Source organism: Babylonia areolata, chromosome 18, assembly GCF_041734735.1.
Source record: "Babylonia areolata isolate BAREFJ2019XMU chromosome 18, ASM4173473v1, whole genome shotgun sequence".
NCBI lineage: Eukaryota > Metazoa > Mollusca > Gastropoda > Neogastropoda > Buccinidae > Babylonia > Babylonia areolata.
In genome coordinates, this window is record NC_134893.1 from 15352039 (window position 1) to 15366799 (window position 14761).

Consider the following 14761-nt stretch of genomic DNA (forward strand, 5'->3'; position numbering starts at 1 on the left):
CCAGTCTCTCTTTCTCGTCACCTGTTTCATATTATAAATACCACAAACTCTTGGCACTGGAACCAACATCAGCACCACCCCACCACCCCTCTGCATGGGTGTGTAGAGTGTTGTGAAGAAAAACAAGCCACCATCACCCCCCCCCCCCCCCCAACGAACGGCGAAAAAAAAAAAAAAGAAAAGAAGAAAAAAGAAGTGTAGATGGGCAGCGATGATAGAGGGCCTTTAGGAGGTGACTTCAAAAAAAAGGAGTAAACGCATGGTATGTGCGCATAGCTAGCTTCCATTTTGACTAAATCTTGACTACACTACACTCTCTGTCTGGCTTTATGATTGAAGAGCACGCTCCTGCGTCAAGTTGAGTTGTGTTGTCGTGCGCACACGGGCATGCGGATGCTTGGAAAAATTGGCGCATCTGATGAAAGACGAATGGACAGTTTCAGGATGTGTAACGCCTACACTACGTCATCACTTACAACACAGAAAGCGTATAATTTGGATTCATCGCTCATCATCATTATCATCATCATCATCATCATCATCGGTGTCGTCATGTTTCTTGTTGTCGTTGCTGTTGTTGTTGCTCTTGTTCTTCGTCTTCGTCTTTGCCTTCTTATTCTTCTTGCTGTTCCTTTTCTTGTTTTTGATTCTTTCTTTTTCTTTCGTGTTGTTCTTCTTTTCTTCTTCTCTGGCTCATCTTCCCCCCGCCCCCCTACTCCTCCACTTTCTTGTTCTTCCTCCCCCTATTCTTTCTTCTCTTCTCCCATCCCCTCTTCTTCTCCATCCCTTCCTCCTCCTCCTCCTCCTCCTTCCACCCCCTGAGTCAGTAGTGCCTTTCATGTCAAAGACTGTAATTGGGGTACGCTTAATCAAACACATCGATAGCACGCAGTTGACAAGTCTCACAGCTAGGTGCGATCCTGCTGCTGACTTTCATCTTAGTACAAGTACTGCCTAATCACGTGTAGTTCTTTTTCTTTTCTTTTCTTTCTTCTCTTTGTGTGTTCACACCGGCCAGGAACACAAGTCTGAGGAATTCAACCCGGCCAAAACAGGCCATATCTACGCTTTAAGTGTCGGTTGTATTATCATACACAATTATTACCCTTCAACAATTATTACCCTTCAAACATCGGTATATCTGAGGAAGAACTTGAAGCAGATATTTAGGGCCAGTACTTCGCGACAATCTTCGGTTGCTGCCCAAATAATACGACTGCTAAAGAATGGTCACAACTGTTCAGAATTCGGATGGGTGAAAAAAAAAAGAAAGGCTTGAAGCTGTGCGTCCCTCGCCCCCACGAAATCCACCCACGCATCGCACACGCCTTCACATACCCCTACACACACACACACACACACACACACACACACACACACACACACTGCGAGGTCCTAACCACACTAACACACATGCACATTCACCACCCCACCCCGCCCCCTCCCGCGTCAAGAAAATACGAGGAAATAAGTAGGACACGGTCACAGTAGTCTGCTGCAACGTCTTCTTCATCACATTCCCTCTCACCACCACCACCCCACTCCCCCTCCCCAACTCCCCCCCACCCACCCCCAAACCCCCCCCCCAAAAAAACAACAACAAAAAACAAAAACAAAAAAACCAACCCAACAAACAAAACAAAAAATCTTTCTGTTTGAAACTGTTGTCGGTGGTCGGATCGCTAAAAGATAGAAATCTCTCTGAAGGAGGCCGGGGTGGAGAAGTGTGTGTGTGTGTGTGTGTGTGTGTGTTGGGGAGGGGTAGGGGGGAGGAGGGAGACAGGAACTGCACCCTTTGCAGCAAGTAGCAACAAGTCTCCAGCATCACCCGAGAGACGGCCAGTCTGGCAGCGCCATGTTGTGACGTGCTATCAGTGATGAGGTGGCGTCACTTCCTGTCTCTGACTTCCTTAACTGCCGGTCATCTCCTGTGGCTCCCACCCCCACCCCCCACCCCCACCCCCACCCCCCTCGCTCTCTCTCTCTCTCTCTTTTACTCTCACTTCTCCGACGAACGTTTACATAGGCAACCCGAGCCCCAGAAAGTTGGGTTGAATTTAGATTTAATGAATGCGGCTTTTATCGTGGCCAAGACATCCGGAACGCAACACCCCGCGCTGCCGGAGTCGGGAGTCTGGAGGCCCCGCCGGTGCGTAGTTTACATCCCCCGGCAGCACAAGTTGCTCTTTTGTCTGTGCTGCACTCCCCCTTCCCTCTGCCTCCTGTCTTTGAGGGGTTGGGGGGGGGGGGGGGGGACAGGAGGGAGAGGGAAAGGGGGGGGGGGGACAGGAGGGAGGAGGGAAAAGGGGGGGGGGGGGGGGAAGAAACTAAACAAGCTGTAAAAGGACGGTAGTCCGCGCCAGCGAGCCCCAAGACTGAGAATTATCGCGTTTTTGGTGATGGTAATTGTTTTTTGTTCTTTTTTTTCTTTCCCCCTTCTCTCCACTGATGGACTGGATAGGAGTGTGGGGGCGGGTGGAGACAGTCTCAATGTTTGCAGTCCCCACCCCCTCCCCCTGCCCCCCGCCCCTCCCCCCCCCCTGCCCCCCACACACCCCACATCACCCAATTGGGATCTGTCTGTGGCGCGTGTTGTCATTAGAGCGACGGTTGGCGTCTGATGGGCGGTTAGGGAAGCGCGATTGCCATCCGTCGTGCACAGATCGTCGACGAGTTTATCAAGTCGCGTGTTCTGGTTAATTTAGCACGGCGGGGACTGAACTGACTGGACGAGGCGAGGGCAGGGTGAGGGTGAGGGTGATGGTGACGGTGATGGTTTTCCCTGTTGCGTCCGGGGATGCGGAGGCAGATAGAACCCGAGTAGGCCATGGGAACGGGGAGTAGGTTGACGGCGGAAGATGGCGTGATCCGGTCCTTGGGCCTGTGTATTATTAAGCATTAGTTCATCAGCCCGTAGGTCCTGTAGTAGGCTTGTACTGGTTTCATGCCCCAGAGCGGTGCAAAGTGCTGCACACACTAAGCGACAATTTTATATTGTCTGATGTGTTTGGTTCATTTTCCTATCTATATATCCTCTCTCTCTCTCTCTCTCTCTCTCTCTCTCTCTCTCTCTCTCTCTCTCTCTCTATATATATATATATATATATATATATATATATATATATGTTGTATATATATGTTGTATAAATCGTTGGGGTTTTTTTCTTTTCTTTTTTTTTTCCCGTGTTCCGTCGTGACGATGTACGGTTTGCCATACGGACTTACAACTGTTTAAAAGTCCGTGAGTTTCCTGCAGGGTTGTTCCTCTCATTCTTCCCTGACAGTGTTGGTCGTGTGTCGGTTATTTACCTTTGTGCCGATGACATTTGTGCCAGACATCTGACGATTTCTCTCCATCCAAATTATGTCTTTTATTAATTTTGAGGTGGCAGTTGTTTTTTTTTGTTTTTGTTTTTTTGTTGTTGTTTTTTTTGGTTGGGGGGTGGGGTTATTATCTGTAATTAATATGATGGATGAGGGTGTGATGACGGTGCTGCTTTGGAGACCCGTTATTTAGGATTGAACTTTCATTTGTATTTGTGTTTCTTTTTAACACAACAGATTTCCCTGTGAAATTCGGGCTGCTCTCTCCAGGGAGAGCGCGTCGCTACACTACAGCTCCACCCATTTTTTTTTTTTTTTCCTGCGTGCAGATTTATTTGTTTTTCCTATCGAAGTGGATATTTCTACAGAATTTTGCCAGGAACAAGCCTTATGTTGCCGTGGGTTCTTTTACGCGTGCTAAGTGCTCGCTGCACACGGCGTCCAGACCACCACTCAAGGTCTAGTGGAGTGGGAGAAATGATCGGCGGCTGAGTCGTGATTCGAACTTGCACGCTCAGATTCTCTCGCTTCCTAGGCCGACGCGTTACCTCTAGGCCATCACTCCACTGCATGACATGGCTTTATTTCTGCCCTTCCTTATATGAGATCATCCCCGCCACTAGACAGACCCAAGAGGTCCAGTTTCGTTGACGCCGTTTCGTTTCGCCATTGACGAGGAAATCTTGAGTAGCGCTTTCAAAGACGGTTCTACTTGCTGTCTTTGTGTTGTTTGGACAAGTCCACATGTAATACGATTGAACGCCACATCACATGAGGTCAAACTTAACACACACACACACACACACACATGCACGCACGCACACACACACACACACACACACACACACACGCATGCACGCACGCACGTACGCGCACACACACACACACGCACAGACACACACACACACACACAACCGCATATATTTCTGCACACAAATTTTTAATTATGCGACCCTAGGCGATGCAAGCCTAATAATTGCTGTTCCACGCACCCACACCGGTGGCATCGAAATACATGTGAGAAAAGTGGATGATAACGACTGTGTGGTCCCAGCTGCAGCCCCACCTCCACCCCCCCGTCCGCCTCCCCCCACCCCCTCCACCTCTCCGCCCCCTCCCCCACTCCTATCTCCCTACCCCGCCACACACACACACACACACACACACACACACACCACTCCACTGGAGCCCATAACACGCTCGGTTCTAAGCAGAAAGCGGCCGTTTAAACAAGTGTCCTCACAAAGTGTTCACCCCGCCTCTTTTTATTATTACAAACAACCACGGCAGCTTTTTAAGATGCCAGATTTCACACACAGATACAGATATATAACGGCCACGATCCGTGTCAACATAATTTCCTCGACATATGTCAGCCTCTTTGTCTGTCTGTCTGTCTCGCTCTTTGTCTGTCTTGTCTCTCTGTCTGTCTGTCTGTCTTGTCTTTGGCCCTCTCTGTCTGTCTGTGTATGTCTCTATGTCTCCATCTCTTTCTCTCCCTGCCTGTCTCCCTCCCCCCCCCCCTGTTCCCCCCACACCCACCTCTCTCTCTCCCTCCCTCCCGTCGCTCTTTCTTTCCCACCCTAATTATCTTTTATTTTTCTGCCTTGCCACTGACTTCATCACCCCCCTCCCACCTCATCCACCCCCCCCCCCCACCCAACATCTACCCCCTCTCTCCCTCCCCCCCTCTCCCCTCTCCCCTCTCCTCCCCCACCCCCACTCCAGTGGTGTTGAGCACTCCCAGGGGTTCAGTTTCCAAACACCAGTGAGAATTTGTAAACTGGGTGGTGTCCCGTCATCCAAATTCACATCAACTGCTTGAGAGGAAAGAGACGTCAGAGAGACAGGGAGAGTTTTTGGAAGGAGGGCTCAGTCTCGGTCTCTCTGTCCCTGTGTGTCTGTCTGTCTCTCTAATCTATGTCTGTGTGTCTCTGTCTCCCTGTCTCCTCTCTCTTTCTCTCTGTCTGTCAGTGTGTAGATATCTCTCTCTCTCTCTCTCTCTCTCCACACACACACACACACACACACACACACACACACACACACACACACACACACACACATCCCCAGAAACAGTCTAAACCTTAACTGTACATCATCATCAAGATCATCATTATCACAATTACCATCATCACTGACATCATCATCGTCGTCGTCGTTTTCGTCACATCATTTTAAAAAAACAATTAGAAAAAAGAAAGAGACAAATTGAAAGGAAAGGGTGATATTTGACTGTCTGAATCCATTGGTAAAAGTCTTTCAAAACGTGAACTTTGCTCAGATAATGCGCGCAAGTCTCTTCAGAATAAAATAACGCAAAGCACACACACACACACACACACACACACACACACACACACACAAAATAACGCAAAAAACAACAACAACAACAAAAAAAGCAAGCCAGAGTCTGTATGTGAAGATTGATAATTGTGACTTTCGCTTGTTTCTGATAAACTTGAAACAGCTGGGGTGAGAGCACTAAACTGCAGTAGCAACGAACGCATGCACACGCGCGCGCGCGCGCGCACACACACACACACACACACACACACACACACACACACACACACACACACACACTGTCTCTCTCTCTACTGTCTCTCTCTCTCTCTGTCTTTCCTCTCTCTCTCTCAGGTTTCAGGCTACCTGTCAGGCCTGTACTTCACGTTTTCTTTCACAATACTTGTAGATCTCAGCGTCAGCCCCAGGCCCGGGAGATACAGACACCTGCACAACGTTGCGCAGGAAATCTGAGCAGCACCCTCACAGTTCCAGTTTCCAGGGAGGCGTCGCAGTGTGCGGGCTAGTCCGCAAACGCTACACCAGCTCACTTTCGTAACGAGGCCAAAGTTGAAAACGTGCGCTCACTCATGTACTCACACATCCGCGCGCGCGTGTGCGCACACACTCACACGCACATACACACACATTCGTACACACACACATTCGCGTGCGCACACACACACACACACACGGACATGCGCGCGCGCGCGCACTCACTAAAGAAAAAGAAACCTTATTTGATTTCTCAACCGGCCTCAGAAAATAAAATCAATTCAAAATTCATTCATTCATTCATTCATCCATTCATTCATTCATTCATCCACTCTCCCTCCCCCCCCCCTCTCTCTCTCTCTTTCTCTCTGAATTTTTGTATATCTTTGATTATAATCATATTTAATTTTGAATATTGAAATCTGAGGGTCTCGCTATGAGCATGGGGTTGGAGGGAAGGAGACTGGGGCAGGGGTGGGGACAGCGAGTTCTTAAGTTTGTTGCTTTGTAGTCAGTCTTTTTTCTTATCTCATTACCATGGTAACATAAAATTTCGTTTCGTTTTGTTTGTCTCTCTCTCTCTCTCTTTCCCTTCCCCTCTCTCTTTCTCTGTCCCTCCCTCTCTCTCTCCCTCCACCCCCCGCCCTTCCCCGAATCCCCATCCCCCCCCCCACCCCCACCCCGCTCGATCTATTCAACCACCTCTCTAGCGCAAACAGATCTTCGAAGTCTTATTGACGTCGAAGGGACTGAATTTCACACCAACTTCACCCTTTCACCCCCGTTCGACCCCTTCTCGGTCCTCCTCCTCCTCCTCCTCCTCCTCCTCCCCACCCCCTCCCACCCGACCCCTCCTCTCTACCGCCTACACCCTCCCACCATCCAGTTCACCCCTCCGAAAGACGCCTGGAGATGGTCAAAACACACAAGTTGGGTGTGGGGAACGATAAGGCGGTAATCACTGGATCAGTCACACTAAACGTCAGCTTTGGCGAGACAGAAACAAATACTTTACCACCAACACCAAAGCACCAGCGAAAACAAACAGTAAGACTACCGTTCGGTACCCCCCCGGGTCTCCCCGAGTCCGACCTTTTTTTTTTCCTTTCTTTTTTCCTCCGCTCTTTTTTTTTTTTCTTTTTTTTTCTTAATAGGTCAATAACCGTTAATGTCCCACACAGAGGAAGACTATAGAGACGGAGGGAGGTCCACAGAGAGAGAGAGAGAGAGAGAGCAACACAGAGGAAGACTATAGAGACGGAGGGAGGTCCACAGAGAGAGAGAGAGAGAGAGAGGAAGACTATAGAGACGGAGGGAGGTCCACAGAGAGAGAGAGAGAGAGAGAGGAAGACTATAGAGACGGAGGGAGGTCTACAGAGAGAGAGAGAGAGAGAGAGGAAGACTATAGAGACGGAGGGAGGTCCACAGAGAGAGAGAGAAAGGAAGACTATAGAGACGGAGGGAGGTCCACACAGAGAGAGAGAGAGGAAGACTATAGAGACGGAGGGAGGTCCACAGAGAGAGAGAGAGAGAGAGAGGAAGACTATAGAGACGGAGGGAGGTCCACAGAGAGAGAGAGAGAGAGGAAGACTATAGAGACGGAGGGAGGTCCACAGAGAGAGAGAGAGAGAGAAAGACTATAGAGACGGAGGGAGGTCCAGAGAGAGAGAGAGAGAGGAAGACTATAGAGACGGAGGGAGGTCGAGAGAGAGAAGAGAGAGAGAGGAAGACTATAGAGACGGAGGGAGGTCAGAGAGAGAGAGAGAGAGAGAGCAACACAGAGGAAGACTATAGAGACGGAGGGAGGTCCAGAGAGAGAGAGAGAGAGAGAGAGAGGAAGACTATAGAGACGGAGGGAGGTCCAGAGAGAGAGAGAGAGAGAGCAACACAGAGGAAGACTATAGAGACGGAGGGAGGTCCAGAGAGAGAGAGAGAGAGACAGAGAGAGAGAGAGGAAGACTATAGAGACGGAGGGAGGTCCAGAGAGAGAGACACAGAGAGAGACAGAGAGAGAGCAAATTCGTTTAAAACGAAGTGAGATGAGCACACACGGGGTAAAAGAAAAATCAAATCAACATGACCACCAAAAAAAAAAGAAAAAAAAAAGAAGCTAAAATCGTCTAAAATGAGACGAGGTACACGCACGCATGTGTACATAGAATGTATGCAAATATATTATAGTCTTTAGGAAACAATCAAAATGGGTAAACAGGCACACACACGCACACACGCACACTCTCTCTCTCTCTCTTTGGATGATATTGCATTCAGCTTGCACACGTAACAGAGCACAATATATTATTGTTATTAAACAGTCGTGCTTTTTTCTTTTTCTTTTTTTTTTTTTTTTTTTTTTTGTAAGATACTGATAAGATGTTAGCAGAGAAGGTGAAAAAGATCGAAAGTAATATATATATTTTTTTTTAGAACACGTCCTGGAACAAGTGATTGGTTTCGCTCCTTCTCCCTGAAGTGTTCACTTGAGAGACACTGGGGCGCAACACGGAGGCACCGTTCATCAGATTCCTCCAGGACTGTCGGTTGTGTTTCAAAGCCTGGGTCTCTGCGAATGGTTTTCCAGACCTCCTTCCTCCTCCTCTTCGTTCGTGGGCTGCAACTCCCATGTTCACTCGAATGTACACGAATGGGCTTTTGCGAGTAGGACCGTTTTTACCCCGCCATGTAGGCAGCCATACGCCGCTTTCGGGTGTGTGCATGCTGGGTATGCTCTTGTTTCCATAACTCACCGAACGCAAACACGGATTACAGGATCTTTAACGCGCGAATTTGATCATCTGCTTGCGTCTACACACGAAGAGGATTCAGGCACAAACAGGTCTTATGTATATATATATATATATATATATATATATATATATATATATGTGTGTGTGTGTGTGTGTGTGTGTGTGTGTGTGTGTGTGTGTGTGTGTGTGTGTGTGTTGACCTGGGAGATCGGAAAAATCTCCACCCTTACCCACCAGGCGCCGTTACCGAGATTCGAACCCAGGGACCCTCAGATAGAAAGTCCAACGCTTTAACCACTCGGCTATTGCGTCCGTCGCTTTCCTGTCCAATCTGTGTTGTTGGGGTTTGTTTCTTCTTTGGTGTTTTTTGTTTTGTTCTGTTTTGTTTTTTGGTGGTTTTTGGGGTTTTTTTTGGGGGGGGCGGATGGGGTGTCTTTTTTCCCCCCTTCTTTCTCTCTTCCGTCACCCTCGCGCACCCTTCCCTCGAGGACTGTTGAAGCGAGGCCATCGGGTCTTGTTTCGTGGCCGTACCAGCTGATCGGTTTCCAAAGCGATTGTAGCAATGCCAGCAAAATGATAGCACAGACACACAAAGGCTTTTTATTTGCCTTGAAATCACACCTCAGAGTGTGTTACGCGTGAACCCGGCTTGGGTCTTAATTCCAACCACGTTTGTGTGTGTGTGTGTGTGTGTGTGTGTGTGTGTGTGTGTGTGTGTGTGTGTGTGTGTGTGTGTGTGTGTTGTGGTTGTCGACGGTAGTTGTATCCTCGGCGACGTGGGTGGGTGGTGGGAGATGGAATTGGCGGGGAGGTGGGGGTAAGGGGGTGGGAATAAAATACACAAACTAGAGGAGGGGGTGGAATGGAGACAGAGACACAGAGAGACAGAGATTTGTTTCAACCCCCACCCTCTCTCTCTCTCTCTCTCTCTCTCTCTGGACATAGAGGACTCGTGTGTGTATGCGCGCTCGGGCATATGTATGGATAGGTGTGTGTGTGTGTGTGTGTTTATGTGCGCGTGTGTGGGTAGGTGCAGATACTTTAAGGAGGGGACAGAGAGAGAGAGAGAGCAAAAGCAAAACATTTTCCCTTTTCAAACCATGCACACAGTGATTAAATTAATCGTGGGAACAATGCGATGTTTTGCTTATATGCTCTCTCTCTCTCTCTCTCTCTCTCTCTCTCTCTCTCTCTCTCTCCCCCCCCCCCCCCCCCCCCCCCCCGCCCGTCCCCTTATATCTCTCTCTCTCCCCTATCTCCCCCCCTCCCCCCGCCCCCTTACCCATGCCATTCTCTCCGTTTTGCCCTCATTACCCTCTTTACACCTTCCCCGTCTCCCCCCACCCCCCTTTCACCATGCTGCGTTTAACAATCTAGTGGATGCAGTTTCCAAACGGAACTGAAAATTTATAAACTTGATAATGTCTCGTAATCAGAATTCACATGGAATTGGGAGAAGGAGGCGTGAGAGAGAGAGAGAGAGAGAGGGGGGGGAGGTGGAGGAGGGGCTGTGATGGTTGTGGATAGAAACAGATAAGCAGAGGTCTCTCTCCTACCCCCCCTCCCTCCCCGCCCCCCCTCCATCTCGCCACTCCCTTTCTAACTCCCTCACACCCCCGCTCAGCATGTAAACATAACACTAAACTTACTGATTCTTTTCTTCCCATGAGAACGAACCGCACGTTCTTGACAAATATCCCACAGTCCACACACACACACACACACACACACACACACACACACACACACACACACACACACGACCTCTCCCCCTCCTCCATCCAACCCCTTTCCATCCCCCTTCCCCCCTCCCCTTTACAAAACTAATCCATCAAGCAGGGTAGTCAAAACGAAAACATCGGGGACTTGCCGAGACAGAAGCCAGTGGAAAAGGAGGGGGCGGGAGGGGAGGGGGTGGGGGGGGGGAGTTAACATCTACGTTTTGGAGCCACCGTCGTCGGCTGGATGTTGATCTACCCACGCTCCCCCGGGCTCTAGAGAAACAAACTGAACATTGGGGGGATGGGGGCGCGCAGGGGAGGTGTGTGTGTGTGTGTGTTGGGGGGGGGGGGGGGGGGGGGGGGGGGGGGAAGGGGGGCATTGGAGGAGAGAGGGAGGGAAGGAGACCCTCAGACAGTCGCTCTGAGGGAAGGGGGGGGGGGGAGTGTATGAGGGGTATCGTCATGCTTGACTTACCCCTCTCCCCCCCCCCCCACCCCCCCACCCCCACCCCTGAACAGTTTCCACCAGACAGGATAAATAGCCAGAGTGTGATTTTTACACAACCCGCTCTTTATCTCCCCTCCCAGTCTTTTTGATGGCTCCAGTGGATACGTTTGTTTCAATTGCCTTGGAATATCAAACGTCGTGGTAGCAGTGGTGGTTGTGTGTGTGTGTGTGTGAGAGAGAGAGAGAAGAGAGTGGGAGAAGGTTGAGGGATGGGAGAGTAGGGGTGAGAGATCCCCTTATCTTCCCCCCCCCCCCCCACCCCCCGTCCGCACCCCCCACCCCCTCCCCATATCTCAAGAAGCGATGTTTTTGGAAGCTGTTAACTATCGCGTCCTACACACATGCTGTGGCTGAAAAGGAAAGTGTAGCAAAACTTTGGATTCGGGATTTGTTGTTGAAACGTATCCTGGAGCGATTTGACAAGCATGCAATGCTATGCTTGCTTGCTTGCTTGCTTGCGTGTGTGTCTGTGTGTGAATTGAAATTATTGTCGTCTTCGTGTCGCTGTCGCTGTTCCCTAGGGAACAAAGAGGAATAAAGGAAGCATCATTATGGAGAAAGAAAGGAAACGGGAAATGGAGGAAGACGATGGAGGGAGAGAATGGGAACGAAAGAATAAGAATAGGGAAGAGATACCCACACGCGCGCGCGGATACACACACACTACACACACACACACACACACACACACACACACACACACACTCACACACACACTACACACACACACACACACACACACACACACACTTGCGCATGCACAAATTAATTTCAATTTTCTTGATACACAGAAAAGGGGATTTTTTTCATTTAGAGAGAGAGAGAGAGAGATGTACAAGTATATATATATAAAGTCAGTGAGAACATGTTATCAGGAAAGATATTGCCTTTATGTTATCATAAAACATATGACAGTGAACATGAAATATAACATCTGGAAGATATAAATGTATTTTCGTTTATATACAGAGAGCCAAATTAAAAGATAACTAATAATAAATCGATGAAGAAGGGGCAATCATGCGAAATCGAAATTTCACTGAGAGAGACAGAGAGAGAGAGAGGGAGAGACGCCCCCGCCCACAGTTCTGTGTGATTACACAGCGTCGCGACACCGCTGCCGAAACGTAAAATCTTGAACAGTCGATTATTGTCTGGACGCGGTGCCACGCAATCGTCCGTGCGTGTGTGTGTGGTGTGTGTGTACGTGACTTCCGGTTGGAACAGTTTACTCCTAACACCGCACAACTTGATATTTTTGGAAGATATTTTTTCAAGATAATTCTTTTTGACACGTTGCAAAGCCGGTGGAGTGGGGATGTGGATGTGTGTTGGGTGGAAGAGATGCGGGGAGATAACTGCAGGAGGCGTTATCGGTGATGTCTTTGCCGTCACTGCGCTGTGCTTGATGACATGTCGTTTCGTCCGGAAGTCAGCTTGAGAAAGTGGGCGTGGTTGGCATGGGGGTGGTGGTGGGGGGTGTTACCAAACTCTCGGACAGTTTGCTCCAAACATCTGTTCGTGTATTTTACGTTCTCTCTCTCTCTCTCTCTCTCTCTCTCTCTCTCTCTCTCTCCCCACCCCCGCACTCCCCACCCCCACCCCCTCCAGAGTAATGTAATACATCTGTATGATTATGATGTGTGTTTAAAGAGATAAGCAGGCAGGCAGGTAGGTACAGACAAGACAGATGCAAATACTTTTTAAATGCTTTGATATATCTTTAGACATGTTTCGCAATAAAATTGAAACTTGATAAGTTTATACTCAAGATTAACATTGTCTTCATTCATATTTACAATGCAGAATTTGGCAGTTCACAAAACAGATGTAAAATAATTCGTTATCGATCTGTAAAATAAATGAACGAACGATGAAAAATAGTCCACCTGTTAACATAATCTGTATTGTTTTCAAGGAAGTCATTGATGATACTGTGGAAGCTGGCCGGAATTTTTTTTTTTTTTTTTTTTTTTTTTTTTTTTTGTCAGCAAGAAGTAATGTTCTTTACTTATCGCCTCTCCTGTCTCTCTCGCCGCCTAGCCACAAAACGACAAATCAGGCACAATCTTGCTTGAAGGGAACAAGCAGATACATGACTATAAACGTGGAAGTTGAAAGGTGGTAATGGAGGTAACTTGTGATGAAAGCTTCCTGTCTCGTCTCCTGTCTTGTTTACGCCTCTTCGGCACTGTTCTAAAAATAGCAGCGCGCTAATCTCTGGTTCTCGGCGGCGCACGTGAAAAATGTTCTTCTTCGCGTTGGTTATAAAAACGTCACCCGACTTCCGTTACAGACCTGCTTGTGGATCGGTTTGACCTCCGGGCCAGGCGTTTTGTATAAAAGGGCGAGTTGCATGTTGCCCCTAAAATCCTTAATCTTCCAGTTGACTCATACCCCACTTCCACACCTTCCCGCAAAATATTCTTTATGACAAAAAAAACAGTGAAGAGAATATGAATGAAAAAAAATGTGGAAGACTGGTGCAAAGGTGGCGTTCGTCATGGGCATTATCAGTCCGCGAGGAGGTACATTTGGGCAGCAGTGACATGACCCAGCAAACAGGGGCGCGTGTTACTTTTTTTTTTTCTTTCTTGTGCAGTGCAGTGGGTAAAGCGTTGTGGCAAAATTTATTGTGGCTTTTTGGCGTTTGAACAGCTGGGGTTTTGCGTTGCAAGAGTTAGGAACGGAAACCGAGGACCCATTGGAGCAAAGACCGCCTTCTTGAACTGCTCAGCCAACATGCCTTGTAGCACCGATGGGGCTTGGGGTGGGTGGGGAGTGTTCCCAGGGCGAGATGATCCGGGTTCACCATCACAACAACCAGGTACCCCCTTCCCTCGCCCCAACCGCATTCTCCAGTTACCTTTCCTTCCACCTTCACTCACCTCTCGTCCCCGCAGACGAACCTGACCCTGTGTGTCCCTCTGAGATACAGGATCAGATGGTGTGACCCCCTTGTCACGTGAGGGAGACCATGACACTGCGCAGAGCTGACCAGCTGCTTTACATGGACATCACATGACCGGAAGTTTATAGCGATTTCCCTTTGGTGTCTGAACGAGTGTCCTCTTTTTTCTGTCTTTCTTCTTCTTCTTCTTCTTCTTCTTCTTATTATTATTATTATCATCATTTGATTACTGCCTGATTTTGGGGGCGTGAGGGTGAGAGGTTGAGGGGGAGGGGAGGAAATTGGGGGGGGGGATGGGACGGGGGGGGGGGGGTGGGGGGTGAAAGAAGACAGAGGGCGGTTGATAGGATATCTGAGTGGTGAGGCGGCCTGAGAGAGGGTCAGAACAGAAGTTATCTTGGTGTTGATGCCTTGTGGAAAGGTTTGCGGTGCTGGCCTCAGAGGTCCGGCGTGTGAAATATGGACACTGTTGGATGTTGTGGTACAGAGGATGTGCTCTGTCTGTCATCGGTACAGATCGGCCTCACAGCCATCAGACCTCACAGTTCACATGGCGTATGGGCTTGATATGCACTTGTATATATGAAATCGCACGATGCGCGCGCGCGCACACACACACACACACACACACACACACACACACACACACACACACACACACACACACACACACACACCACTCGCGCGCGCGAGGGGGGTGGGGGATACATGTACGAATATCGTACGAATCTTTCTTCACATTTCGTCTTTTGTGCCCGGTTTGGCTGTG

General features: G+C 48.9%; 1 protein-coding gene across 1 annotated transcript in view; it reads left to right on the forward strand.

Annotated features, from left to right (window-relative positions):
• Positions 1–14761, forward strand: part of LOC143292026 (uncharacterized) — a 96285-nt gene that overhangs the window by 62634 nt on the left and 18890 nt on the right. The gene's annotated exons all lie outside the window — the stretch shown is intronic.